Genomic DNA, 6,000 nt, shown 5'->3' on the forward strand with positions numbered 1-6,000 from the left:
TCTAAGTTTAGTCGATTAACAGAAGCATTTATCTCTTAAGGAAAGCCTTTTTTTTTTTTTTTGGCAGCCTTTTCACTGCAAAGAGAGAAACACAGGTGTATAACAATTTGAATATAATCACAGTACAAGTGTACAATGTTACAATACAATTTAAAAATGATGGGGTGGATTAATTAATAAAATTAAAACTTTATTATTATTATTATTATTATTATTATTTTATTTTGAAAGGCAGAGAGTGTGACATGTTGATGCCCAGAACAGTTTTTATGGCACGCTCCGTATCCCTAGTAAAATATTTGCCCTCTTGTCCGGTCATGGCAGCTCCCAAAAGTGACCACTGGTTTATTTAATGGGGCACCAACTCTTAAATGACTATTATACCCTTTTTTGCTCCTCAAACGGATCCAAGTAAGAATCATTAAGTAAGGCTTTTAAAACTTATATATTTAAGATTTTGAGTTTATTAATATTATTATTATTATTTATAACTAAAGTATAGCTTTACTTCTTAGTAATTTTTTTAGAAAATATTAAAAACAGAAAAATCTTAAAATATTATATTTTACCTCCCCCATGCACTTAATTACTCTTCCATCTATGTTATTTATTAAAACTTTTTTCAAATGTTATTAATCTCGAATCCTATTTGGAGGGTAGGGACCGATCAACCCATCAAGTATTAGTAGGCTAAAACTCACACCCATTAGGGGTGTCAACGGTTCGGATTGGTTTGATTATATAAAAATTCAATAACTGAACCATTTTTAACGGTTCGAAAAAAATAAAAATCATAACTGAACCATTATATATATAAAACCAAACCATGACTAATCTGTCGCATCGGACTGGTTTCGGTTCTATCTAATTAACATTTAGTTTCTAAATATTTTCGCAAAATATGAAATTACAAATAAATTTGTTAATTAAAATAAACCCATAACTTTATTAATGCTTCAAATCTTAAAGTAAAAGTAAAACAAAATAATTCATAAACTACCTCATCAAATGAGATTATATCGACAATTTAGTATAGCAATAGCGCATAAAAGTGTAGAAATAAAAGAGCTCATAAATAACAATAACCAACAACAAAAAAGAAATAAATAAAAGCTAGTAGATTAAAATTATAAGTAATAATATATTTATGCGTATATATATAAAATTTGTAATATATATACAATTATAATATCAGTTCCGATTTGGTTCGAACCATGATTTGAAAAGAAAATTAGTAACCAAATCAAATATATCAGTTCTTAATTTTTTAGAGTCAGAACCTAACCGTTGAACCATAGAACCAATCCAAAAGGCACAGTTTGGTTCGATTCATCAATTTTAGAATATTTTTTAACACCCCTGACACTCACAAAAGGACGTTTATTAGATGCTTGGACCCTTAATTAAGCTACTATATTAGTTTAATGTATCAATTAATTTCATTAGAAAAATGCTCTCATTATAGCAAATGCATTGAGTTACTCTGGTTTACGTGATTTTTGTATCATTAAAATTGTAAGATTAGATATCTAAGGATATTACGAGTTTTATTTCATTATCTAATTAATTATTCTACTCACGAATTTAAAGATGATAAAGTTGACAACTCAATGAGAATCAAACTTGTTTAAAGAAAAAATCTGATAATATCACAAAGTTTAATAAACCCCATTAATTAAACTTTTAAAAAGCAATGTAATAAATATTTCATGATCTAAGTGGGATCATACATACCTAAAGAATACATTTAAACGTATGGAACTGGAATTAAAACTACCATAATTCATTAATATTTAATGTCTGTCAATAGACTATTTTGGGTAATGGTGCCCTTAATTTATTTGCCGCTAGAAGACCCTCATATATATATATATATATTAATTAAATTGAATGTCCACTATGAATGGATGAGTAGGATTTTGTACTTCTAGTCCTGACTCCGGAGCTATTGCAATATCAATAGCGCGACTTTTAAATTTCAACTAGTTTTATTTTCTGGTTCAAAATAATTAAAAAAAATTAAACTATCTCATAAAAAAATTATCCCTTTTATTAAATTAATTAAAAATTGATTGTGAATTCATTCACTCGCGAGTAGGTTCAAAAATTTGCGTGGACATCATATATTTAATTAATTAGTTGTGTACGTGATGATGTTTATTAATTAATCATAAGTTAAATATATTTTTTTATTTATGTATTTTTATATTTTTTCGTATGATCATTCAAACTTTTTATTATTTCAATTATACTTTTAAATTATACATTTTCGAGTCAATTGTACATCTTAGTTAAAGCATGTAACACACGTGCGTTGAGATACCCAAATTACCCTCTTGTGTGTGTGCAAACGACCACTATCTCTGCCACAACTTCTTTCTTATGTGGCCAGCGATGAGATAAGGGAGGTGGTCGACAACAAATACAAATGATGGAGAAGAAAACGTGATAGATATGGTGGTTCGCAATGAGACTAGGTGGACAATATGGCATAATAAGAACCAGTCGGCGACGAGGCAAAAGCGGTGGTCGACAACAAGTTTAGAGGATGGAGGAGAAGTTGCAAGTCGATGGCCATGGCAAAAGGTTTAGAGGTCATCGTTGGTTGGGAAATATGGTAGGTGAAGAGGCGGATGTATAATACCCCAGGAGCCCAGAGGAGAATAGTATATATCGAGGATAGGTAAGGAATGAAACAACACTAGCTGGATACCTTTTGGGCTGAATGCTGGGAAATAACTCCCAAGTTAAATGTGCTTGACCTGGGGTAATCCAAAGATGGGTGACCCTCCTAGGAAGTTCATGTAAGCCCATTAGGGTAAGTTGTTCCGGTCCTTCCTATCGCTCGATACGGGATGTTACAGGTGGTATCAGAGACGACCATTGGCGAAGACGGTCCGATGAGGGCGGGGAGTGGCACCGAGGCTCGAGGGCTTGTACAAGGAGTAGCTTCTGGCAGGCTTCTAGGATGGCAGCCTCCAAGGGGAGAAGATCTGGGACCATTTGTAAGGTCGTACGACGAGGACGTCATGTGCTCAAGGGGGGAGAATATAATACCCCAGGAGCCTAGAGAAAAATAATATATATCGAGGGTAGGTAAGGAAGGAAACAACACTAGCTGGATACCTTTAGGGCTGAATGTTGGCAAAGAACTCTCAAATTAAGCGTGCTTGACCTGGGGTAATCCAAAGATGGGTGACCCCCTTGGGAAGTTCATGTAAGCCCATTAAGGTTAGTTGTTCCGATCTTTCCTATCACTCAATACGGGATGTTACAGAATAAGTCAGTAGGTGGTGAAAAATGCAGAGGCCGTCATCGATAATGGCGAAAGGTGAAGAGTAAAGGAGTCGATAGTGGCATAAGTTGTAGAGGTCGTCGTTAGTGGTTGCAAAAAGTGAATAGGTGAAAATGTATCTGGTGGTAAAAGGTGAAGAGGCTATCATCGACAATGGTGAAAGACGAAAAAGCTATTGTCAATGATGGCAAAAGGTGAAGAGGCAAATGCGTCGATGGTTCATCTTCCCCGATTGATGGCCTCTAGACCTTTCACCATAGTTAAGTCTTTGTTTCTTCAATTTTTGTCATTGTCGACGCCTTTGCTTTTTTGTCTTTTATCTTTCTCAGTTGATGATGGCCCCTACAAGTTTTGTTATAATTGTCGGCTTGCACCTTTTCCTTTATCCTCTATACTTGTCACCAACTGTTTCTTGTCTTCCCACATTCCCCCCCCCCTCCCCAGCCTCTTTGTTATCTACCATCTTTTTCATATTTTCTCTTCTATCATTTGTTTTGTTGTCGACCACATTTCATACTTCATCGACAGCCATTGAAGGAATAGGCTACGGCTAGGATGGTGGTCATTTGCATATGCGAGAAAGGTAATTTATGCATTTTAGCATGCATGTTAAACGTTCTAATTGATATGTGTAATTGATTTTAAAATATATAGTGTAGAGATATAATTAAAATAATAAAATAAATAAATAATTATAAAAAAAAATCATAAAAATAAAAGGGTGAAAATATCTACTTGGTACATGTGAAAAATAATGATGCGTCCTTTCATTTTGACTTTGGGACTATAGAGTTAATGGACCACTCGCCGTTAATTATTAGGGAAGGTGTGTTAAATTTATTAATTAATTAAATAATATTATTTATCTAAATTAGAGATGAACTTCGATTTAAATGATACTTTTTTATTGTTCTTTTTTATTGAATAATAAAAAAGTATAAGTTCAGTATAGGTGGCACTCAATAAAAATGTGCCACCTACACTGGAGATTCAGCTCCATCTCTATCTCCAATTTAGATAAATAATAATATTTTATTAATTATCTATCTTTTATTAAATAATAATTAATTTTATTTGGCTTTTAGTTGCTTTTCTTTTAAAGGTATTTTGAACGTGAAAAAAAATCGATCAGAGTAGTATTAATTTTACAAAAGCCAGCAATTATTTTAAGGTGCAAAAATGTCGTTGCCTTTAAGAGGATTTTGTCTTTCTAAACTTCTATGAAGTTAGTAGATAATCACTAGAATTAGTCCATAATCAAATAGTATAAAAACAATTGTTAAATAATAAAATGTTGTAATAATAAGTAGGGCATATATATATAGGATAAAAGTCGCAGTGTCAGTGATGTATAAAAAATTAATATTTAATATTAATATTAATAAAAATAAAGATTGTAAGTGGAAAACAAACATTTATTTAACAATATAACAGCACACTTGTTATAAGTATTTCTCGCATCATTCTTCCTAGGTCAGGCTCAATTCAATGGGCCGGCCCAATCACCCCAAACCTAGAAGGTCCAGACGGTCTCGTCAAAGAAAGTCCATACACCATCAAAATTCGAAACTCATAAAACAAGCATCTTGCGAACTCCCGATAAAGCCCCTAGCGAGCTCTCAGCAATTGACTAACGAGCTCCCAATAAAATCCTCAGTTCGCTAGATCATCCAGATCACTGGTCTAAAACTTCCAACTCGTATAAGTGGCAAAGCTGCTGAGAAGTCAGAGGTAGAGTCTATTTACTTTATCTGCAATAACCAATACTCCTCGTAATGAGAATCTCACTCTCGATTTTGTGTAGATGATAAGAGTTGTTTGTCCCCTGTTATGTGATCTTTATATTTTTATATGTTATCCGAATTGTAAAGGCCCCTCAATATAAGTAGGAGTCAGAGATATTATGAGGGGTACAAGGAGAATAATCAGACACCGCCATTCTGAGAGAATAATCAGAGTGCGATCGTGGAGTAGGTATCGTTTTGACCGAACCATGTGAAAATTGCTTGTATTGACTCATATCTGGAACCTTTATTTTTTTTTCTCTTGACATTTTTGAACTCACTCACCGCGATCCAAAATAAATCACGATCGACTGAAATTGAAGATCAACACTATATAAGAAATGAAGGATCGCTCTTATTAACTAATGATTATAATTTTAAATTGATTGTTTAAGTTTGAACTAAAACATGTAGGAAGAGATTCAGAAGTAGTTTGTCAGGATATATATATATATATATATATAGAATAAGATAGTAAGTAGCGTTATGTCAATTACATTTATATTTATAGAAATAAAATGTACTATTATATTTATAGAAATAATAATGTACTTAAATGTTTGCACAAAGATAAGCAAGCGAGCAAGCAATACCAATCGCAAAGGGAGGGAGGTGTGCCATAAACCCTAAGGACCTACCATTAAATTGATGGATTACACATCGGCCACCATCAGTCACATCAGTAATAAGTATTATGGACCTTCCGAGTTTAATAAGTCCGTCCTCCTTTCAAATGTGGTTAAGAAAAAGGATATAGGTGAGGGGGCAATAGAGTCATTTTATAAGAGGAGTGCCCCATCCGGTGGGGTGGCGTAAATCTCACCCGCTATTAACACTGACAGACATACACACATATATATATTTGTATAATTTTTCTGGTCGTAGATTCTCGTCATATTCATTCCTTCTCTATATTGCACA

This window comes from Diospyros lotus, chromosome 2 (genome assembly GCF_014633365.1).
Source record: "Diospyros lotus cultivar Yz01 chromosome 2, ASM1463336v1, whole genome shotgun sequence".
Classification (NCBI taxonomy): Eukaryota; Viridiplantae; Streptophyta; class Magnoliopsida; order Ericales; family Ebenaceae; genus Diospyros; species Diospyros lotus.